At 46.1% G+C, this 24,788-nt stretch overlaps 1 pseudogene across 1 annotated transcript; it reads right to left on the bottom strand.

Moving 5' to 3' along the window:
• Positions 1-1,665: 1,665 nt before the first annotated feature.
• On the bottom strand, positions 1,666-24,669 carry LOC104611545 (cytochrome P450 89A2 pseudogene; annotated as a pseudogene). The gene is made up of 2 exons (XR_016080165.1): positions 24,190-24,669; positions 1,666-4,606 (listed from the first exon to the last, which is right to left on the bottom strand). The product of XR_016080165.1 is annotated as a cytochrome P450 89A2 pseudogene (transcript).
• Between the last annotated feature and the right edge of the window lie 119 nt (positions 24,670-24,788).

Below are 24,788 nucleotides of genomic sequence, written 5' to 3'. Positions count from 1 at the left end.
ACCCAAATTGGCAACACCTATATCTTTCTCTTCTCCGTCTATTTTCTTGATTTTCGTAAAAAATCACTTCTTGTTGATTCTCTTCAGCAAGATGAAGAGCACAGTCAAACCCCTCCTTTGATGAAACCTCTCCTCCTTTCAGCATGAGTTGATTCTCATGTCCTATCATTGTGCCTGAACCCAACATGAAAAAGAAGGGGGAGAGAGGATGAAGGGGACGAGGGTAATATTGGGTTTTGAGTAAATTTATAAGTTATATGGGGTCACATATACACAAATTGTGACTTAATGAATGCTAACGGTAGGGATAGAACTAATCAATTGTCAAAAACAATAAGGGTAACAATAGTCAAACACTAAGGACACAGTTAGTCAATTTCACAAACAATAGGAATAATTTAAGAGACTTACCCTTTTTTATTATTCAATTTTATCTAAACTAAGTATTATAAATGATTAGTTAGGTTTCTCTTCCCAATCCATTAATAAATTATAAATCATTAGTTAGTTTGGATTTGACATATGGAATAACTTCTTTCTTTCTCTTATTAATACATTTTATTGAAAATTTTCTATTTATTTTAAACTTATTGTACTACACAAATTGTTATAGAAATCAATCTTGGTAACAGGCATGTTCATAGGTAGTTATTTATCGGAAAAAGCAGTTCAACCAAGCATCCATGTTAAAAGGACTCTAACTGAAATTATTTTCAGATGTTTAGAAGTAAACCAATTTACTCTATTTTCACAATTGCACTTATAAAATCTGTAAAATAAACTAACTTCCTCCCCCCTCACAAAAATATAATAGTATCCTTCATAATTATCAAATGCTTTCTAATGCATATAATTAGTGATGAGAGGTGATTTGGCCCTTGAGTGACATCTCCATACATGTCATTTCTGAACGGTTGCATAATATCTTGGCATGAAGGGCGATCCCACGGAGGTCTCACCACCTGATTGAGCTTCATGTAGTGACTTTCATGATGTGGCGACTTACCTTCGTTGGGTGTGATTTACCCTCACCGATTCCTCTGGGATCACGTTGCTTAAGAAAACTAACTTCCATATTGCCCGCTTCAGGGGAGAAGCCTTATCATTATCTGCTAGATCTACCTCCAAGGATCATGAGCCGGTAAGCCGCATCCCCCCACAGATCTCAGAAGCAGTACATGGGATCTTTGCCTATATAAAAGCATCCCAGTGATCACATAAGGTACTTGCAATTTAACACTAATAATTCTCTTGCTCTCAATCTTTCCAATACTTATAACTTTTCCCTAATTTAAGCATCGGAGTATCCACCTTATATAAACCAACCCAAACACTCTTAAACATTGTTCTCTTATAACTCCCCAAACAACCTTACTAGCCCAGTGTTCCAACTGTCTATCAGCTTATATATATATAGCTCTTCCTTTAATAAAACATAGCATTTGCATATCATAGACTTACACCCTATAATGCTTTAAAAGCCACAGCTTCTTCCTTTACACCTCACAAGCGAAAGTTTTCCTCCTTATTTACCATGTATTCAGTCCCACGGTCCCACCTATTCCCACCTCGTGAAAGAATCTAAAGGCAATCCGAAAGGCCCATCAGACCAGACAAGACCCACTCCACTAAGTGTTGCTGAATTTTGATATTAAAGCATTCACATACCACAAAAGTTCAAAAATTATTTATTTAAAGAGTGGATTGCAGTCTACTTATCCCTATTATTTATTATTATATATAGGATAGGTGATAGGAAGTAACAAATATCTATACTCTCCTTGGCGATATGTGGGTCCTCAGACGATTTTTCATCATGATCAGGATAGTGTACTGTTTTTCGGACAAGTCAACCTCCTCTCCATCCTTGACCGTCCACTCAAATTCCCTGATCAAATTGGCCACAAAGTACTGAAGCTGAAGCAAAGCCAAAGCAAGACCAGGGCAGATCCTTCTCCCTGCCCCAAACGGCATCATCTTAATCTCTCTACTCCCAGTTAGATCAAACGCCTGCGGCATTCCATCGCCACGTGTCAAGAATCTCTCCGACTTGAACTCCATGGGGTCCTCCCAAACCTTTGGGTCCCTCCCCATCTCTGCTAACGCGAAATTCACCCTAGCATTCTTTGGTATAAGATACCCATCCAAGGCGAAATCCTCTGTGACTGTGTGGCAGCGAAATGTGTGCTGGTGGGTGTCTTCTCAGGACCTCCAACACCACTGCCTTCAAATATGGCATCTTCTGCAGATCTTCCTCTTTGATTTCTTCTCCAGACCCCACCATCCCTTCAATCTCCGACAACAACTTCGCTTGGATGTGTGGATGCTTCACCAGGTTTGCCATGATCCCCTGTAACGTGATGGACGTTGAGTCAGTGCCTGCACCAAGAAACTCCGAGCACCGAGACACAATCTCATCCTCCCTCAGCTTCCGTCCTCCATCGGGGAGTCGAAGATTGAGCAAAGTATCGACGTAGCAGACGACCCTCTCGCCCTCTCCTCCTTCGCTTTGCTTCTTCTTCTCTTGTTCTTGTCGGGCTCGTATTAGTGGAATCAGAACACTTTCTAGATTACGTCGCACCTCACAGAACTCTTTCCACTGCTTCCGAAATATGATCTTTGTCAATCTGGGCACGAGAGAAAGTATGTTGAAACGTTCAAAACCGGTCACGTACTTGAACTAAACGGTTTGCACGTCTCTGATAATCTTCTCGTCGAGTTCCTCTCCGAAGCACATGCGTACTAATATGCAAAACATTGCATACTGGAAGTGATCTGCCATACAGACTGGTTCGCCGGATTTGGCTTGTTCCTTGAGTCTGTTGGTCAGTATCACCAAGATCCATTTGCGGGAACGGATGTAGGATTTGAAACGTGAAGGGTGGAGGATCTCGGAGGTGAGATTCTTGCGGAGGAGACGCCAAAGTGGGCTGTGGGTGGAGCCGATGACATTTTGGTTGCCGGAGACGAAATGGTGGGGGCCTATACCCGACGGACGTTCAGAAAAGGTGGCGCCGTGCTGGATGAGTGCTTTATGGTCAAGTTCGTGGGGGGTGATGAAGATAGCTGGGCGGAAGCCGATGTGGAGCTTGATGATGGAACCATACTTGGTGCGCAAGTCGCGAAGAATGTGTTCGATTTCCAAATAAGATTTCTGAAACCATACCATGTCGCCTACGATAGGCACAGTGAAGAAGACTGCTGGGAGATCGAGGAGGAGTTTCATGGCTGCACAGATGCAGAAAGAAGCGAACAGGAGGAGCCACATCTCTAGCTCCTTGTGAAAGAATGGCGAGTGGCTCTGATTTTTTTTCGGAGGCAGGTGAGTGACTCTGATGAGCTATCGCTGGATCAATGTCGTTATATATATCCTGACATTGGTGGCCGAGAGTTCAAATCTGCCCCCCACAACGTTCCACAGCACATTCTCGCCGTATATTGGATATCATCATTTCGACGACGACATCATCATTTTTTATATTATTATCGGGAGAAGTTCTCAATAGGACGTTGTGAGGGACAAATCTTGTGGGGCTGATTTGGTCTCATTGTAGATACACATGTCTCACTTTTTTACATGTATAATTGCAATTCACGGCGGGTAGAAAAAGTGAATCGGGTGCATTAATGACTTGAGACTACAAACAAAAACATCATCAATGCATAATCTTATAAAGGCGACTCAATCTTCTTTAAATGTTCACTGTAATCGATGAAGCAAATGGCCAAACTTAGAGGTATAAAGTGGGCGGCCGTGCTGCCCTCAGTGAAAAATTTAGGGGTCGGTTCGGCCTGGCATATGGCCCAGGTCTGTATTGTGCAGCAGGTTGGGCTGGCCCATGGTCTGAGTCTTGGGCCAGGTTGGGCCGTATATCAGGCCAAAGTTATTTATTTAAAATAATTAATAAAAAACTTAAAATTTTAATTTTATATGAATTTTGTGTATAAAATTATTTATATATAATAAATTAATTAATTAATATAATAAAATTAAAAATATTTATTTTATTAATATATTATATACTATATATTATTATATAATTATAATTTATATAATATTATATAACTATATATAAAATATATATGGGTCATATTGGGCCTGGCATGGCTTACGAATCATCATAACGGGCCATACAGGGCGAGTTCAAGTTCGTGCTGGGCCGTGAACAACACAGCCTGATTTACACTACTAACCAAACTCTCTATCATTTTGCAGTATAAGAAATATGAATGAAGAGAAAAATACAAAAAAAAAAAAAAATGGATTGTAAGATTTAAAACATGAATTTCAGACATTTCAGAATGTGCTCGGCAAATTGTAGTCAGGAATCGAACGATTGAGATGTTCGGTCCTCTAACATCATACCATGATAAGAAAGGATTTGGTTCTGATTTTACTTTTCCTTGGTGTTGATAATCCTGTAAAGAAGTATGCGATCCTTTGTGTTTGCTTGGAGAGAAGATGATGCAATCATCGTTGTATATATAGAATCTGTTGAAGCACCACCACTTTCCACCCTACTGAATAGGCCTGAACTTCACTTTTGGATTCTAAGTGCTCCAATTGTTCCCAGATCTCTCTCCGGGCGGCCCTCGTCCGCCATATCTGAGATTGGAGTATAGTGTAAAACCTTGTATTTTGTAAATTTTGTATTTCCACTATATATATATATATATATATATATATTTGTATTTATACTCTTCTCAAATTGAGTTTGGAAGGATTACTAATACTAATGCAAATATGTATAGAGGTTATACCCAAATATGTATTTGAACTGTACATAACTACATATTTAAGCCTACAACTCAATTGTGATCAAGGTTCAAAATTTTGCAACTGTCGTATCGGCCATATCGTTCTAACAAAGGCCCAATACATGGAACATATAGAGGTTATACCCAAATACAATCGTCTGAAGTTTCCCTCCTACAGCGGTAGCGGTGACCCACTGGGATGGCTGTACCGTTGTGAGCAATTCTTCCGTAATCAGCGCACGGAGGAAAAGGACAAGGTCAGTCTGTCTGCATTTCACCTAACCGAAGAAGCGCAGCTCTGGTTCTACCGAGTAGAGCAAGAAGAACCAGGTCTTAGTTGAGAGCAATTCAAGTCGTACTGCCTCCTTCGATTCGGACCCCCATTAACAAGCAACCCCTTGGGGGAACTCATTAACCTCAAGCAGATAGGGACCGTAGCAGAATATCAGCGGCAGTTTTAGACCCTTCTCGCCAGAGCCTCTTCAGTACGCCCAGACCAGCAGGTGGATATGTTCACAGCTGGCCTATCCGAACCTCTGCGAGTTGACGTAGAGATGCACAGCCTGCCTAACCTGGTCACAACAATGAATTTAGCCCGAGCCTTCGAGCGCAAACTGCAGATTAGCAGAGGGTTGTCCAGCATGGGAAGCCCAACAATGACTTGGACAAACCCGAAGCCTGCTGGAGGAGGATCTTCGCTGGCAGCCAACAGGGAACCACGGCCTTTCACCAGTAACCCTCCCCGATCTGCAACCAGCATAGGGAGCAGCACGATGACACCTCCCATCAGACGCCTATCCAAAGCCGAGATGGCAAAACGCCGAGCCAAAGGCCAATGCTTCAACTGTGATGAATTGTACTCTGCCGGCCACCGCTGCAAGCGGTTGTTCTGCCTCCTGGTAGACGAACTAGAGGAGGAAGAAGAGGAGCAGACAACTCTAGAACCCGAGATCTCCCTTCACGCCATCACCGGAATACAAAACTCTCAAACCATGCAGCTGCAGGCCCAAGTAGTAGGAAAACAGGTACGGGTTCTGGTGGACTCAAAGAGCACACATAATTTCATCAGCAAGCAAGCGACGCTCCAACTGAAACTACCGGCGCTCCAACTGAAACTACCTGTAGTCGTAGCAAATGGGGAGAGAGTTCACAACCCAGGGATCTGCCGAAACATCCAAATACAGGTGGATTCTGAACCATTCCTCGTTGATCTGTTTGTATTGCCCCTAGACGAGTTTGATATAGTATTGGGAATCAAGTGGCTCATCACCCTCGGCCCTATCCTATGGGACTTCAGTGCCTTGACCATGACGTTTAACCTACATGGAAAACAAGTCACCTGGAAAGGGACCAAGATGAGAGCAAAAAGACCACAAGTACATACTCTCCATGGTGACGCCTTGCACACTGCCGAGATGGAGAAACTTCTCGTTGATTTTCCAAACGTGTTCTCAAAACCCAAGGGCCTTCCCCCTGTCCGATCGTGTGACCATCGGATACCATTAATGCCAGGGACTGGACCCGTGGTTGTTCAGTCGTACCGCTACCCACACCTTCAGAAGGATGAGATAGAGAACCAGTGTACAGAAATGCTGAAGCAGGGTATTATCCACCCGAGCCGCTCCCCATTCTCTTCGCCAGTCTTGCTGGTGCCAAAACAGGACAGCACCTGGAGGTTCTGTGTAGACTATCGAGATCTCAACAACAGGACCGTCAAGGACAAGTTCTCGATCCCTGTGGTGGACGAACTGCTAGATGAGCTCCACGGGTCTCAATATTTCTCTAAGCTGGATCTCAGGTCAGGCTACTTCCAGGTTCGAATGGCCCCAGAAGATGTGAAGAAAACAGCCTTCCGAACGCATCACGACCACTTTGAATTCTTGGTCATGCCTTTGGTCTCACAAACACTCCATCCACATTTCAGGCCTTGATGAACGAGGTATTTAGACCCCACCTCCGCAGGTTCGTCCTAGTATTTTTTGATGACATCCTAATTTACAGTGCGTCCTGGGTGGAGCACGTTCGTCACCTACGAACAGTTCTGGAGCTGCTTCGCCAACATAAGCTCTTCCTAAAACGAACCAAGTGTTCCTTCAGAGAGCAACAGGTCCTTTATCTAGGACATATAATCAACAGGAAAGGAGTCTCGGTAGATGACTCCAAAATTCAGGCCATTCAGGAGTGGCCCAAGCCTCAGTCCACTAGGGCTCTCCGCGGGTTCAAATGGGTCTAGGGTTTGATTTTTAATTAAATCTTTAACTCAAGAAAATAATCTGAAATTAATTACTGATAAAAGAAAAGCAACAATCAGTAAATCAGGGCTGTTCGCACAATCCATCCTGCAAAACAGAGGTTAGATCACAGAATGCAGTTTCACAAACTACAAATCGCAGATGGCGATTCTCCCATCTGCGAAATCTTCTTCTCTGCGAAATCTCCCTTTTTGCGCCGCCATCTTCGATCCATAATTAAAATAAATAGAAATCCTATTTCTATTAATAATTACAACAGATCGAATACCTATACATTGAGTCTAGAAAATAAAAAAAATTATTTACAGACCAAATGTAATAAATAAATCAAGAAACTGCAAATCTTGCAGGTTCCCTGCGCAAACCAAGATTTCGATCTCCTCTTGTACGAACAACCCATAAATCAAGAAAATCATAAAGAACAATTCTAAATAATAATCAGATTTATATAAAATTAATTTCAGATTATTCGCCCATTAATTTTGGGAACAATATTTCCCAAAACCCATATCTGCGCAAATTGGGTAGAACACCTTCTGTCCAATTGCGCAGGTTCAGATCTGAAACAAACTGGTTCAAGATTTGAACCATGGCTCTGATACCACTGAAGGGATGAGAGATCCATCCTATGGACGCCCAAAGATTGCGGAATAAGGGGCGAATTTCAAAAATTTTATCTCTCCCTTCAACTGGGAATTGTATTCCCCATTTAGAAAATCATATTTTCAAGGATCAATCTTGAACCATAAACTGAACCAGATCTGAACCAAAAGGAGTGGGAGAGGATTATACCTGATACGGAGAAATACTATCTCCCAATGGAGGTGTTCACGCCCAAGGAAGGATCCAAAATCAGCTCCCACTGAAGATGGCGCAGTGCAGGGTGGAGCAGAATCAGCAACGTTCTTCAAAAGAACTTGATCCTTCGTAAGGATCAACTGGACGACTTGAGTACAGCTCCAACCAATCTTTTCACAAAAGATTGAAATCAAGATCCAATCTTGATTGCTCCCAAGAACCGGAGATCGAACTAAAGGAATGGCAATGGCAGGAAGGTGGCGGCAGGAGAGAATTCGCAGTATGCAGGAAATCTCTCAATCTCTCTTTCTTTAAGAGAAGAATGCTGTTGATGATCTTGTGTACTTCAAGGCTGCCGCCCCCTTCCCCTTTTATAATCTCAAAGGGATCAGCTCCTAATCAGATTAGGAGTTGCTAATCCAAATCATATTTGGGTTAGAAGTCCCTTAGTGATAAGGGATAATCCTTATCTTATCTGCAAATCAGATCAGTTGTCTCCTAATCTAATTAGGAGGTTTCCAGATCTAAATCTTATTTAGATCTTGGACTCTCTGAGTGGATAGGGTCTAAGCCCAATCCTTTTAGCTGACCCACTTCAGAATTCGCCCCCTTTAAATGACTGATCAAATCAGCCCAGTTCGAAAAGGGCTTAAGGCCCATTAAGGTTATGTACTCAAAAAACCTTCCAAATTGCTGCCCAGTTGGGCTTCCTTGTATGGCGTGGGACCCAAGCATTGATCTACACATCAGCCACATGGGTTCAGCCCAGCCTTTGTTACAAGGCTTGGCCGAATGCACGGCTGAAGACAGTGTACCCCCTGAAACCCATCAAATGAGCTCTATGGGCCCAACACTTACACTAAGTGGTCCCTGGGCCAAGCCACCTTGTAACACCCAGGGACTGTGGGCAGATGCAAGATTAGCCCATCAGGTATTATCCTCAATGGTCTTACACTTAACCTCTTAGCCCATAATGATCATACACTGCCCGACAAGAGAGGACCTCTCCCCCGGCTGCAAGGAACAGTGTTGCACTCTCCACTTATATGGATCCCGGGAATTAAAACCTTCTTGCAAACAATTTAGAAACCATACATATATACTTTTATATCTTATATAAAATATATTTTGCAAAACAAATCTCAACGGTTGAAATCGGTTGTCGGCAGTCTTGGTTTCCATCAGTGAGAGTGCATCCCCGATCATTACCTTTGTCCGACAAAGGGGCTGATCCTGTCACTATGATCACCCACTCAGATGAATTCTCGGACTATCCCAACATACCCAGGTTTTGACCCCCGCTAAGGATCTCACTGATTGGTACATCAAAGACAGCCCAATCCGACACCTAGTGTAGTATCATAATCGAGTCTAGGGGTCGGGTGTAACTTTCCAGTTTTGCCCATCAATCTCCAAGGTCCAGGGCAATACTGGAAATCTGGTCCAGTTCAAAGATTCAATTAATCCTACACTATATGTGCCTAGGGTCTCACCCTGGCAGCTGAGACAAGGCACCCCAACCGACTTGGTGGCACTACAGTGTCAGCCTTGTCAGGATAGGTCTCCCCAGACCGACCCACTGGCTATGAACATTCTAAACTAACACGAGTCTCATTAAGTGTCCAGTTTAAGGGTATTACACAGAAACATACCAAGGGAACATGAATCAAATATGTATCTTTATTCATTTACAATAAACTCATAAAGTACATCATTCTGATTGAAGCTAAGGGCATACAAAACTGTTTAACAGTTTGTGCTCCTTGCTCGGGCTCTTAACAGGGAGCTCGGACTCCCAGTAGGGAGCTCGGGCTCTTGGCGGGGAGCTCGGGCCCTTGGTGGGGAGCTCGGGCTCCTAGTAGGGCGGTCTGGAGTTCGGGCTCAGTAGCGAGCTTGGACTTTGCTTTCGGTGCTTGCTTCGGGCGCTCTACTGTCCCGAGTTGCTTATTTCTGCCACGTGTCGGGTAATTGCGAGGTCGGGCCAAATTACCCTTCATCAATTGCCCCCCACTCCCTGCGACAAGGGTCCCGTCTTGGCGCGGGGAGTTTTGCAAGGTAGCAGGAGGGTTTTGGTCCGTGCTGAGCGCGCTTGCTCTAATTTGATTTTCAAAAAAGGGCGCGCGTTTGGGAGTCGTGACGACAGTTGTTCGAGAGTTGCGCTGCAGACGCTTTTATTGCGAGGAGACGTGCGCCGACACCCCGTCAGTTTTGGGAAGACGCGTGCTGTCACCTGTCCTCTGACAAGACGTGCGCGATGCCTCGTCGGTTTCGGAGAGACGTGCGCTGATTGGTTTTGGAAGACGTGCGGTTTAGCGCGACTGTGGGCCTTTGGATTGGCTTCGATCTAGGCCGTCGCTTTCCGGCCGTAGTGGATATAAATAACGCGCGGGGGGGGGGGGGGACCCCGTCCGTGCTACTGTTGTATCTCTTGAGCTCGCGCCTAAGTTCCAGTTCGCGTTCAGGCTCTTCAGCTCGCGTCCCAGGTTCCTTGCTTGTTCGAGCTTTCGCGGCCTTCCTTCAGTCTTCTTCCCGAGTGAGTGCTTTCGGAATCCCGCTTTATTCTCTGATGTCTAGTTCGGAGGGTTCGGGCTGTTCAAGCGGGTCTGATGTAGGTTCTACCAATCGGTTTGCGTCCCCTGGTAGTTCAAGTGAGCCCAATGTAGGTCCTGAGGAATGGGTTGAACCTACGGGCCGAGGTGCTTCGGGTAGGTCGGCGTCCACCTCCCGTCGTGGCCGGGTTATAGATCAGTTCGGTCCTTCGACTATGACGCCTGAGGGACTTCAATCCCTCATAGACTACTACGACTTGCCCGGGGAGCACGCTTACTTCATCCCTACGGGTAGCTTCCCTTGGGAACACGGTCCTGATGAGATCGTGATTTTCCGGGAATAGCTCGCCGCGGGGCTGCGGCTGCCCTTTCACCCTCTTCTCGTCGAGGTTCTAAACCACTTCAGTGTGACGGTCAGCCAGCTTCACCCGAACTTCACTTTGGACCTGGAGATTTTCTCCTCCATTTTAATGCTGAAAAAACAAGCGGGTCCCCTTCCTGGGCGTAGGCGGGCATACTACCTGTCCCCTCGCCCGGGCTTCAAGCTCTTAAACGGACTCCCTAATAAGGTCCCGGCGTGGAAGCGGGACTATTTCGGGGTGCGAAGTGCGCTGGGGTGGCCGTTACAGACCAGCTGGGGGATGGCCGCTCTCGACTCCGGCGTCACACTTGATAAGGAGACGGCGAAGGGCCTCCGGCAATGGGCGTGGCTCGGGCTAGAGTGTCAACGGTATCTGACGGAGGCCAAGCTTATTGCTGCGGGCCTGAGTTCGGGTAGGTTATTTCCCTAGCGATCCTGTCTTGCTCTTCTTTTACGTGTCTTACTGATGCCGAACTCCTTTTCGCAGGTACGATGGACTCTCGAGGGACCCGAGGTGGGCACTTGTTCCAAGGCATGAAGAGGAGAAAACGGGTGGCTAAGCGAGCTCGCGTCGAACCGTCCCAGGGTGTGGAGCCCGAGGTGCCGAACTATCCGGCGGAGGAGCCCGAGATGGTTCCGCCTACACAGGAGCCGGCGAGGGCTCCTTATGCCGAAACCACGCACACTGGGGCTCCTGCTTACTCCGAGTCTGCACATACGTGAGCTGGGCAGTCGGGCTCGGAGGCCCCCGGGGTTTCAAGAGCATGCTGTCGCCTGTTCATGCTCTTCAACGGAGTAAGGAGGCGATGTTTCCCGAGGAAGTTGCGGCGTGGACCGAGCTCCCTCTGCACCAAGTGGCCTACCGTGCCGTTACTCACGCTATGGTGGTAAGTGCTCCCTTCTTTAGAGTTCTTCGGCCTTTATTCTTCTATTCGTTCCTTTGATCCCGTTTTTCCTTTGATAGGTGAACTCTTCTATTCACGCCTTAGCGAACCAAGTGGAGAGATACTCGAGGCAGGCGCGAGCTGCCGAGGAGGCTGCTTGTGCTGCCGAGGCTGCTGCTCGCCTCGCACGGTCTAGGCAGGCGAGGTCTCAGAGAGATGCTGAGGCCATGGAAGTGGTGGTGAAGAATATGGCAGAGTTGAAGCTGGACCTGCAGCACCAGGTCGAGTATCTTCAGGAGGATATCAGGGAGAGGACTCAGATCTTCTCTAAAGGCATCGAAGACGCGAAGAAGAAAGCTGTCAGCGATTACATTGCTTCGCCGGATTTCGATGATCTGATGGTAGACTCCTACAGGAGGGGTTTCAAGCTAAGTCGGTGGATGATCCGGAATACGTACCCCGAGCTCGACACTAGCACCATGTCCACTTCGCGCATTACTCAAGAAATGGCTAATGCTGCGGATGCCGAACCGGACTCCGAGGGGGAGGCAGGTCCTTCGGGTGTTGTGGAGGTGGCTTCTGATAACGATGAAGTAGCCCCTGGCTTGTGAAATAAAATGTACATTTTTTTTTCGAATGTACACATCTATTCTGAAATGAAATGGCTTTTTATTCATGTACTGGTTGTCCTATCTTCGAGCTATGTTTTTTGCCGAACTGACCATTTCGGTCCTTTAGTTCGTTTTCTGACATGAAATGGCTTCGGGGTATTTGCCTTGGTGGTCTATAGGTAGTACCTTCTTAAGTTGACAACGTTCCATGCTCGGGGTACTTGTTTTCCTTCTAGGGTTCCAAGCTCGTATGCTCCCCCACCGAGTGCTTTCTTTACTCTGTAGGGTCCTTACCAGTTTGGTCCAAGTTTCCCTACGCCCGGTTCAGGCATCATGACCTTACGGAGAACCAGATCGCCGACGCGGAAGATCCTCTTTTTTACTCGCGCGTTATAATACCGAGCTACCTTTTGTTGGTAGGCCACAGTTCGGATGTGCGCGAGGTCTCTCACTTCGTCCAGTAGGTCGAGGTTGGTGCGTAACTCGCCCTCGTTTGTTTGTTCCTTGTACGCTTCTTGTTGCAATGTAGGCACTTCGATTTCCGCCGGGATCACTGCTTCGGTGCCGTAGGTGAGGTTAAAGGGGGTCTCACCTGTGGCGGTTTTTTCCGTGGTTCGGTGTGCCCATAGAACACTTGGTAGTTCGTCTGCCCACAAACCTTTGGCTCGGTCCAATCGCGCTTTCAGTCCGCGGAGGATGGCTCTGTTCATTATTTCTGTTTGGCCATTTGCCTGTGGGTGTGCGACCGATGTGAAGTTCTGACTAATTCCCATACTTCGGCACCATTCTTGGAACTTCATATCTTCGAATTGTTTGCCGTTGTCGGAGATCAGTACCCGAGGTAGCCCGAAGCGACATACAATGTTCTTCCAAAAGAAGCTTTGTATGTTTCGGGCTGTAACTATTGCCAGGGGTTCAGCTTCTATCCACTTTGTGAAATAATCTACTGCCACCACTAGGAATTTTCTCCCGCCTGTCGCTGGTGGGAATGGCCCCAGTAGGTCGATCCCCCATTGGGCAAAGGGCCATGGGCTGGTGAGGTATTTGAGGTCGGCAGCGGGCTGATGGTGGATACTGGCATGCTTCTGACACTTGTCGCAGTTTTTGACGAGCTCGATTGCCTCTGTCTTCATCGTTGGCCAGTAGTATCCTTGTCGAAGTGCTTTTTGGGCGAGGGCTCTGCCCCCCAGGTGTCCGCCGCACAAACCTTCATGGGTGTCGCGGAGTACTAACTCGGCTTCGGCCGGGCGTAAGCATCGTAGGTAGGGGAGCGTGTAGGATCGTCGGTACAACCGTTCGTCTATCATGACGTATTTGGCTGCCTGGCGCTGCACCCTCTTGGCTGCGTTGCGGTCCGTGGGGAGGGTTCCGTCTAGCAGGAAGCTCGCGAGTGGGTCAATCCAGCTTGGCTCTGCTTCAGTGACGAAAGCGACCTCTTCTGCCCCATCGAGAATGCTGGGTCGAGGTAAGTCCTCTACGTACACGGTTCTCCTACGTTGTGGCTCGTGCTTGCTAGTCGGGACAGGGCGTTGGCCTCGGCGTTCTCTGACCTCGGGATTTGCTTGATGAAGTGTGACTGGAAGTTGAGCAGAGCTTCCTTTACTTTTGCCAAATATGCAATCATTGTGAGTTCGCGCGCTTCGTATTCGCCTGTAACTTGGTTGACTACGAGCTAGGAATCACTGCAAATAACCATGTGTTTTGTTCCAACCTTGTGCGCCAGGTTTAGCCCGGCTATCAGTGCCTCGTACTCCGCCTCGTTGTTAGATGCCGCGAACTCAAAGCGTAGTGCGTATTCCAGTTTTGTCCCGCTCGGGCCACGTAGCACTATTCCAGCCCCGCTACCTTGTTGGTTCGAGGAGCCATCTACGTGAAGGATCCAGGGCTCCTCCTCCCAGTTCGTGCTTGGTCTAACCAGGAGGGATGCCACACTGGCTGCTACTTCACGGGGTTCGGACTCGTTTGGTTTGGGAGCTCCGAGTTCGCCCGAGCTGGGGATCTCGGGCTCGACCGGTTCACGGGCTTCGGGGCTAAACGTGCACTCGGCGATGAAATCTGCCAAGGCTTGGGCCTTAATGGCAGTTCTTGGCTTGTACTGGAGATCGTACTCGCTGAGTTCGATGGCCCACTTCGTCAGTCGGCCGGAAACCTCGAGTTTGAGTAGTACTTGTCTCAGAGGTTTGTCGGTCAGGACGATGACGGTGTGAGCCTGGAAGTACGGGCGGAGTTTTCGTGCTGCTATCACCAGTGCGTACGCTAGCTTTTCTATCTGCGGGTACCTTGTCTCTGCTCCCTGCAAGATTTTACTAACATAGTATATGGGTCGCTGGACCCAGTCTGTCTCCTTTACTAGTACCGAACTGACCACCTCGTCGTTAGCCGAGAGGTACAGTTCTAAGATTTCGCCTTCCTCGGGCCGAGCTAAGGTTGGCACACTGGCGAGGTAACCTTTCAGCTCGTCAAACGCGAGCTGGCAGTCTTGGGTCCATTCGAACCCTTTGCCTATGATTGCTTTGAAGAAGGGTAGGCAGCGATCTGCCGACTTGGACATGAAGCGGCTTAGAGCGGCTATGCGGTCGTTTAGCCTTTGAACTTCTTTTACTTTCCGAGGCGGTCTCATATCAAGGATGGCTTTTATCTTGTCCGGGTTGGCCTCGATGCCGCGCCGATTGACAACGTAGCCTAGGAATTTGCCCGAGGTGACGCCAAAGACACATTTGTTGGGGTTTAACTTCATGTTAAACTGACGCAGGATTTGGAAGACAGAGTCCAAGTCTTTTATTATTTATCGCGAAAACTGTGTTTTGACGACCATGTCGTCTACATAGCACTCTATCTTTGTGCCGATCAGGGGCCGAAACAGCCTATTTACAAGTCTTTGGAAGGTCGCCCCGGCATTTTTTAATCCGAAGGGCATGACCTTGTAATAGTATAGACCGAACTCGGTTATGAAGCTGGTTTTTTCCTCGTCGGATTGGTCCATCCAGATTTGGTTGTAGCCTGAGTAGGCATCCAGGAAGCTTAGCAATTCATGTCCCGAGGTCGCGTCCACTAGGCGGTCGATCCTAGGGAGGGGGAAGCAGTCTTTCGGGCAAGCTCGGTTCAGGTCGGTGTAGTCGACGCACATGCACCACTTGTCGTTCGCCTTTTTCACCAGCACAGGGTTGGCCACCCAGCTCGGGTAATGGACTTCCCTTATGAAGTCTGCCGCGAGGAGCTTCTCGACTTCCTCGTCAACCGCCTTCCAGCGCTCTGGGGCTAAGTTCCGTTTCTTCTGTCTAACGGGTCTGACTAAAGGATCAGTGTTGAGTTTGTGAGTTATTAGACTAGGGTCAATACCGGGCATATCGGCCGCAGACCATGCAAAAATATCTAAATTTTGGAGTAAAAAACTTACCAGTTCGGTCCGTAGAGGTTCTTTGACGGAAGCACCAATCTGGAGTGCGCGAGCTGGGTCCATAGGCGAGGTCGGGATCACAACTGTTTCTTCTGTGGGCGAGGCTCGTTCCTCGCCTTGTTCTGCGGGCCGCTCCAGATCGAGGTCGCCGGCCGCCTTGGTCTTTCCCTTTAGGGCGGCAACGTAGCACTTGCGGGACTCGAGCTGGTCGCCCCGCGCTACCCCCACACCGAAGTCCGTAGGGAACTTCATGGCCAAATGGTAGGTGGAGACCACCGCCCGCAGAACATGCGTGATTGGCCGCCCTATTATGGCATTGTATGGGGAGGGGGTCGCGACCACCAGGAAGTCGTGGTTGAGTCTGACCGCACAAGGCCACGTGCCGACTTCCACAGGCACCGTTATTTTTCCAAGGGGCCTAACTTCCTCTCCGTTGAAGACCACCAGGGGAGTGCTTGCGGGCCTTAGTTCGCTCCTCGGCAACTGTAGCCGATCAAACGCCGATTTGAAGAGGATGTCCGCCGAGCTGCCTGAATCTACAAGTACACGCCTAACCTCGAAGTCGTTGATCCTTAGTTTAATGACAAGCGCGTCATCGTGAGGGTAGCGAACTCCTCGTGCGTCGTCTTCTGTGAAGAGGATTGGCTCCTCGGTCTTTGGCCTTTTCGGAGGGTTCCGCTCCTCGATGACTGCTTCGCGAACTGAAGTCCGGGCTGCCGCCGATGTACACCCCGCTACCACCGAACCTCCCACAATTACATGGATGGTTCCCCCGAACTGGCCTTTCTGCCGGAGGCTGTCGCCGCATCGGTTCGGCAGGCCTGCTGCTAGTTTCGGGGGCGTCCTTTAAGTGCTCGCCTGGCTGATCTGCTTTATTGCTATTATTGTTGTGCTGTACAAAGTTTCTTAACTATCCGCGACGGATGAGCCCCTCTATCTCGTCTCGGAGATTATTGCACTGCTCGGTACTGTGACCATGGTCCCTATGGAAGCTACAATACAAATTCTTGTTTCTTTCGTTCGGATTTCCCTTTAGGCGAGGTGGCCATTTCACGTATGGGGCATCCTTAATCGTCATTAGGATCTCGGTCCGCCTCGTGTTCAGTGGCGTGTAATCCGTCCGAACTGGCAGGGGAGCTCGGAACGACTGGTTCGGTTTTGGGTCCCGGGCCGGGTTTTTTCGGTCGGTTGAGTTAGAGGGTTCGCCATCCCTCTTTCTTTTCTCGTTTCCGCCCTCGGTTCTTTGGTTGATTTCTTCCTCGGTCCTCATGAACTTATCCGCGAGCTTGAGGAATTCGGCCACGGTCGCGGGCTGGTTGGCTACCATGTGCCATTTGAACTCCTTGTGTGTCACCCCTCTTTTTGCTGCGGCGAGCTGCACCGCGGGGTCTAACCCCGGTATCTGTAAGCATGCTTCGTTGAATCATTTGATGTAGCCCCGTATGGGTTCTCCTTCCCTTTGGACTACCCCGAAGATGCTTTCCTCTACTCTGGGGCACCGTTTGCTGGTGACAAAGTGTGCAGTGAAGACCTGCACGAACTGAGCCCAACACTTTATTGATCCGGGGGCCAGGTTCCTGTACCAAGTGCGGGCTACCCCCTTGAGGGTGGTGGTGAAAGCCACGCACATGCATGATTCGCTAGCTCTGGCGAGGTGCATTTGGGACTGGAAAGCGTCCACGTGGTCGTTGGGGTCGAAGGACCCGTCATACTTGTCTAGGGGCGGGAGCTTGAAATCTCTAGGCAAGGGGACTGCCAGGAGTTCTGATGCGAGGGGGGAAGGAACTGAGAGAATCGGGGCAACTCCCTCGTCCGAGCTCGTCTCGCCTTTGCCTCTGAGCTCTGACAAGACGCGGGTGGCGGTTCGTCGACCTCGACGGCGCCTTCGCTGTTGAGTGGGCTTTGTACTGGCGCTGCTGGCCTCCGTGTTGTCGAGCTCGATGGACCCGGAGTGCTGATAGTCCGCTGCTGCCAGTGCGCCGAATCGGTTTTCCACCAGTGGGGACTCCGGTTTGGAGCCCCGAGGTGCCGATCTCGCGGGCGAGGTTCCCGATCCGCCTGCGAGCCGCGAGGCGGGGGTGACTTTTCTTCCTCTCCGGCCTGGGGACGAGGCCTGGCTGTTTGGGGGATTCTGGGGCCTAGAGGCCTTTCCTTGGAGGCGCCCATCCTGCGGAGAGGCCTTGACCGGCTTCGGAGCAGGGTGGCGAGGTGGTAGTGGTTGGTTCGGTGTCAGTTGGGGGAACTACTGTTGATAGTGGTACTGGGAGAGGTTGTGCAACACTTAGTGCTGGTGAAGCTGGTGTTATTGGAACTGTTGCATCTGGGCTTGCATTGCCCGCATGCACTGCAATAGGTCGTCCAACCGATTTTGGCTAGCTGCCAGGGGGACGGCGGTTGGTTCAGTGAAGGTAGTCTCGATGGGAAGAGGGAAGGGGATGTTTGTGGCAGGTAGGCTTACAGGCGCCACTGCTTGTGGCGTAGTCAGATTGGGGATTCCATCCACCGAGAGGGGGATGGTGAACTGCCCAACACACACCACGGGAACTTGGGGCTGTTCCCCGGTGGTGTTTGTCTCTGTGCCGCGTCCGGCGTTGCTGAATGAGGCCATGAGTATTGAGTTTTTCAAAGAAGAAGAAAAGGGTATGAAAGTTTTGGAGGGAGGCCTTTTGAAGCGTTCTCACAGACAGCGCCAATTGATGGTGCACGATCCGGCCGATCTTCGCTGTCAACGATCTTGCCTCTGAATCGGGTGGTCAGGGACCTGAAACGGAGGGAGAAGAGAAGCTCCGGGGAGAACCCGGCGTAAGGGCTCCGAAGCTCAAGTTAGAGTTTCTCAAAGGCAGGATAGACCAGATAGCACAAAAGTTAGCATACCTCGTTTCTGGGGGGTAGGAGCCTTTTATAACCACCTCGCGCACTCACTCCCAGGCTTCTGTCAGATCGGGCATGATTACTTCTGAACTCCTGCCAGTTCGGATGTCATTTCCTCTGGCCGGTCAGAACCGCCACTGTTCCTTTGTCAGAGCCGTCTCTGCGGTTAGTAACGACGGTGGCAGGTGGCGATAGCAGGAGGCCGTTTGAAGTGCGGCTGTCAGGCGTCGGATCCCAAATCAGTCAGGTGCGTCGCCCAAGGATACGAACGTCCCTGGCGTCAGGTACATTTGATCAGCCTGGTGTTTCGGAGGCGAAGTGTTGGAGTGAGCGAGATGTCTTGAGTTCGGTTTGGGGGGTGTTCCAAGCTGCCAAGGGCCAGCTCTTGGCAGCTCGGGTCACAGCTTTTCGAGGCTTGGGGCCCAATATAGTTTGTGCTCCTTGTAGGGAGCTCGGGTTCTCAGTAGGGAGCTCCGAGTTCTTAATAGGGAGCTCGGGCTCTTGGTAGGGAGCTCGGGCTCTTGGCGGGGAGCTCGGGCTCTTAACAGGGAGCTCGGACTCCCAGTAGGGAGCTCGGGCTCTTAACAGGGAGCTCGGACTCTCAGTAGGGAGCTCGGACTCTTGGTAGGGAGCTCGGGCTCTTGGCGGGGAGCTCGGGCCCTTGGTGGGGAGCTCGGGCTCCTAGTAGGGCGGTCTGGAGTTCGGGCTCAGTAGCGAGCTTGGACTTTGCTTTCGGTGCTTGCTTCGGGCGCTCTACTGTCCCGAGTTGCTTGTTTCTGCCACGTGTCGGGTAACTGTGAGGTCGGGCCAAATTCCCCTTCATCAATCCCCTAAACCCATAACACCTCCAAACCCATAAATATAGTTCCATTAATTATGGTAATTATAGGTGTAGTATCCAATACTTATGGAAATTATTAAAAGTTTCCAATTATTTATTTGCAAAATTAGAAGTTTTATAATTTAACTTTCACTAAATTAATAAAAATATTAATTATTGCTCAAAAAATTATAGTAAATATCAACATTATTGAGAATATAAAAACACATTTAAATTTATTGAATTTAATTTTCCACTAAAAATTATTAAAACTTTTTATTTAGTGTTTGATAATATCATTAAATATTAATAAATTGACCAAAACTACTGAAAATATCAATAACTACTTGATGGTACGTGATCTGGATGCTCTTAATTGGAGGGCAGCTCAGACGTCGGTCTGCTTTGTTGGCTGGTCAAACTAGAAGGAAACAATGCTCAGAGATATTAAGATTTTCTTATATGAATTGAAAGCTATTTATTTGGACCTGGGGGCCAAAGCTATTTATTTAAAAAAAAAAATTGAAAGAAACTTAACATTTCAATTTTCTTATATGAATGATCCAAGAAATTCATACAACTTGGTAAGATATTAAGATATTAGAAAATTCAGAAGCCACAAATAGTGAATGAGAAGCATAGATTCATAGAATTCTAAACCTCACATGGCTTGCACCCTACCAAGCAATATTTGGACCTGGGGGGAGGGAGAGAGAGAGAGGAAAATGTACTACCCTCTTATTGAGAAGCAAATCCTAAGAAGAAGTAGAAGAAAGAGTGGTGAAAGAGCAATAGAACACAGATTTTTAGGAGAAGAACAGAATGTCAATAAAATGTTGCCGCCACTTTAAGTTAATATATATAGGTTATGCTAGTTACATGAAAGGACATATCTACCCTTGATGTTTACATCATAACTACTAACAAATAACAAACAATATAAATGTTCTCTACTGAGGTTACATATTATCAGGTTCTTTGTTTGTTTTAGCAATGTTTCCTTTTGGTCTAGTTTGCCTGTAGTAGTGCAATTTTATTTGCATTAGAGCAAAAGAAAGGGAGTGCAAATTTTGATTTATTATTCTTTTAACTTTCATCTTATCTTGTTCACTTGCAGCACAAATGAAGTAAAATAAAACCTAAAAAAAAACAAAGTGAAAATTGAGGCAAAAATGGATCAGAATTTGTGTTTTTCTTATTTGCACTCTCATGCATTTGTATTGGTGCAGATTAAATTGCACTATAAACAACTAAAGTCTTCTGTATTTAGAAAACAAATTAGTAAATCGGTCATGCTGCCATGGTGGATTATGTTAAATTTCAAAAGCAGATAGAAAACAAAAATAGCTGGAAATATACAAGTGAAAAGTACTTGAGAAAATAACACAAAAAAACATTTATTTCTGTGATAATTTTAAATAACATTACAGTTCTTATTCTGCTAAACTAGAATAATAAAGTTTCTTTCCATTTAAGTTGTATGCAAAATTTAAAAAAAAAAAGGAAAAGCCATTTCATATTATAGTTATTGATTAATTCGAGATGCAAAACTTACGTTTTATGGACCAATATGGTTCAATCACCATGAGAAACTCTCCTTTGGGATTGCATCACACAGCATTTCAGTAGACGAAGCAGACCTGTCTATTCAATATTTATTAACAGAAATACAGCTTTTGATAACAATATGGATTCAATCACCATGAGAAACTCTCCTTTGATGTTCATGGTTTGGTATCGTGTATTTTAGATCAAGACAATACAGCTTTTGATAACAAATATATTATGAGATACGAAGACAAACTTTGGAGTTTAGTGGGCCAAAAGAAAATTTATTAACAGAAACCAAGACAGAAGCCTGAGAATTTTGTGGGCCAAAACTTTTTTGACAACGCATGCTATAGGACAGTACTTTCCCATTTTGGGCCCATCTTCAACCAACTCTATGTAAGCCTAGCCCCAACCTTTGGAATTATCAAAGAGACACCTGGCCCATGCTTCGTTTGAGATCAGGGGAACCTAGGGTACTTAGTAGTAGTACCTGTATTTATCCATTCAATGGTTTGCTTGGTTCGAGTTCATGGTTCCTGATTCGTCAGTATTAGAGAAGTTAGTCCCCGGAAAGAGTATTCTTATATGTAAGGGTGTCAATAGACCGGTTTTGGATTGGACCCCGTCCAGTCCAAAATCAATTTGGACAGATCAAGGTTTGGGTTGAAACCAATCAAAATTAAAATGAATTTGAACAGATTAGATGGGTAATGGTTAATCTTGGCAGGGGACAACTGAAAAGAAGAATGGTTGTTGGAAGCACATGGCTTTTCAAAAATGGGAACACCAAGGATCTTTTTATCACCGAGTCTGTCAGCCACCTTAACACTCTTAGGCTCGGTATCATGTACATAATGCAAACCGGGACCATTTCCAGCTTCAACTTTGTCAGATAAGTATTGATGATTGACTTGTAAGAAATCCAATTCCATTCTCCCTGAATTTCCCCTTGCTTTGGGGGTCATGTCATTGCAAGTTGGTTTTCCTCTCGCTGGGGAACCACTGCATCTTTAAAGCCATTTGGAAGCACCATATTCAAATTCGTATCCTTTGCAGTCTTAACATCAACGAAGTCTGAACACTTGTAATGCTTCATAGAACCATGGTTTTCAAAGTTTTCAGAAGTTAATGCCTTCTCATTACTGCAGTTCAGATAGTCAAATCCAACTAAAGGGGAACAAACCTGTAATGGCTTGGACTTCTGTAGCTGGTCTGAGGTAAGACACTAATATGGCCAAAAAGTTAAACTGTATAGTTCGTTTATAACTAGAATATCTCTCTTGGTGCAGTATATATTCTTAAGTTCCAATTAATTTTGAAATGTAAAGGAGAATATCTCTCTTGGGGAAGACTGTTATGTTATGATACATTTACCTTGAATTTAATGTTTCAATAGATAATTTACTGTATTGTAGGTTACATGTATGATATTTAGAATAAAAAGGCCATTACCCAGTGTTGGTCCAACTATCTTGGGTCTTGGGAGGGGAAGACTGGATTCAGTCCTAACCTTGGGCATTTTTTGCACAAAATGGCCGCTGTCAGACTCAAACCTGTTTTCTCACACTAGCCAACAAAAGGGGAATGGCAACAGCAACTCCAAAATATATTACTATACTTGGTAATAGGTGACTGGCCTCTCAACAGCAAGAAATCTGGGATTGAGTCCAATGTAATCCTAGTAGGGATCATATTATAAAGCTCAAGTTTGATGGTCGCTGTATTGGTAATCCCTGCAGGAATAGGTGGACTGTTTAGAGATGCACTTGGCATCATAGTAGTTATTTTCAGGACCAGCTGGCCACAAGCACATGACTCAATAAGGGAGGTATCAGCAGCATTGCAAGGATTGAAAGTGTAAAACTTATTAAACAGTACAGGTATCCCCAAATTTCATTTAAGCAAGAATGGCAGGGGTAGAACCCCAAAGTTTACAGAGGAGGGATTCTATCACTATAAAGTTCTTCCAGAAATACACCCTATTTGGCTAAACCATCTGCTATGTGATTTAGATCACTAGGAATCCAAGTTAGTCTGGCATTTAGGTAAAAAGGACATCTTTTAGTCAAAAATAAATAAAATAAAATAGTTAACACAATCAGGTGGTCCAATAAAGAGCTGTTCTGCAGTCACTTGGCTTCCTTTGGACATTTACAGGTTTAAGCCTATGGTAAATATTACATAGGCAGAAGCCTGGGTGGGTTAGGACTTAAGCCCCTGTCCCACCCTACTAATTTCTGCATCTGTTGGGGGCTGGAAGGATGTCTTTGGTATTACTGCTGAAGATGGAGTCAAATACTAAAATTTTGCCTATAAATATCTAATAATCCTTAATAATCTTATAGGTTGAAGATTTTTTGGAAAAAATAGAAATATAATCTGTATTACATCAGGTTATGCAAGGTCATCCTATGTACAATTAATTTGTATTATATTCTTCGCTCATAAGAAACATACTGGTTCCATACTGATTAGAGTGACGAGTGATAAGATTTAATTAAGGTGAGATCATTCTCTTTTTCCAAACAAGAATTTTATTATATAAACTTCGATGCAGACTAGCAATCTTTTAGCTTTATTTCCTTATGGCTATCTCTTTCCCTTGGTGACTAGGGCTGTTGTTCCCATGCTAATGGTGCAGCAAGGTTAGCCTAGCTTTCTGTTATTTGTCAAACGAGGGTTCAAAGTATTAGGTTTAGGGTTTGAGTGGGGACTGCTCGGCCCTGGTTCAGTGATCCTCTGCTTCACGGAATTGTCATGATCCATGATCCATAAATTCCATATCCATCCTACACTACACACAAGAAAAAACCAACACAACTACCTGGAACCTTCTCACTGCTTCTCATTCACTGTCTTTATTATCCACAAAATATGTATTTATAATTAAATAAACTACATTTTGACAGTCATACAACTAAGATATCAATTGGGTGGCCCCCTACATACTAACTAAGCCATGGATGCATGGATAAAACCCAAATTCTAATCCTCAAACAGAGCCAAGCAGGATAGTATGTAGGGTCTCTCCCTTCAGTTGGCGAAGCTTAACAGAGGCCTCAATTCAAATGCTACCTACCATCTGGGTGCCTTTATCAAATGCCTCAATCGGACTGTCGGATTTATACTTCGATAACAACAAAGCAATAAGGAAAATAATTCGATAATTTATACTTAAAAAAAAAAAAAAAGAAAACAGCAAAGCAATAAGAAAAAGAACAGCAACAATTTATACTTAAAAAATGTATAAATTCCATAATAATTCAAACACACAAATACCAGAAATACCAATAAGGAAAATAATGAAGAGAATAAAGTTGTTCAAAACTTCAAATACCTTAATCGATGTTGCTTCGTTTTGATGGTAACAAGGATGATATTGGTGGTCAACCTAAAAGGGGAAAAACAGAGTAAGAAGAAGAAGAAGAAGAAGAAGAAGAAGAAGGAGGAGGAGGAGGAGGAGGAGGATATATACATCTTCTGTACGTGCGCAGCTTGAGAAGGAGATGAAGAAGAAGAAGACGAGAAAGAAAAAAGAAGAAGACGAAGAGAGAAAGAGAGAGAGAGAGAGAGAGAGAGTTTACCTTGGTCGAGCTCACCGTTACCTTGTACATATAGAGAAAGAGTCGATTAGTTTTACCTTGACAGGGACGAGGGTTTACCTTGTATAGAAGAGAGAGAGAGGGACGAGGGTTCAGTGAGTTCAAGTCGAGAAGACTCGAGTTCGAATTAAAAAAAAAAAAATTAGTAGGATGGGTTTGCTGAGACCCAAATTTCATTCTGGAAAATGAATTCTGCAGCAAGAAATGAATATCCAAGCACCTATATTTCATTCATTCTTGTTCATTCCCAAATTTCTTACGGGAAGAATGCATTCCGCCCAAGAAATGAATATCCAAACACCTGTATCTCATTCATTCTTGCCCATTTTTTTTC

The sequence above is a fragment of the Nelumbo nucifera genome, chromosome 1, assembly GCF_055504915.1.
Source record: "Nelumbo nucifera cultivar China Antique chromosome 1, China Antique-T2T, whole genome shotgun sequence".
Lineage (NCBI taxonomy): Eukaryota > Viridiplantae > Streptophyta > Magnoliopsida > Proteales > Nelumbonaceae > Nelumbo > Nelumbo nucifera.
The sequence above is the reverse complement of the archived record's forward strand: the minus strand, read 5'-3'. Positions and strand labels throughout refer to the sequence as shown.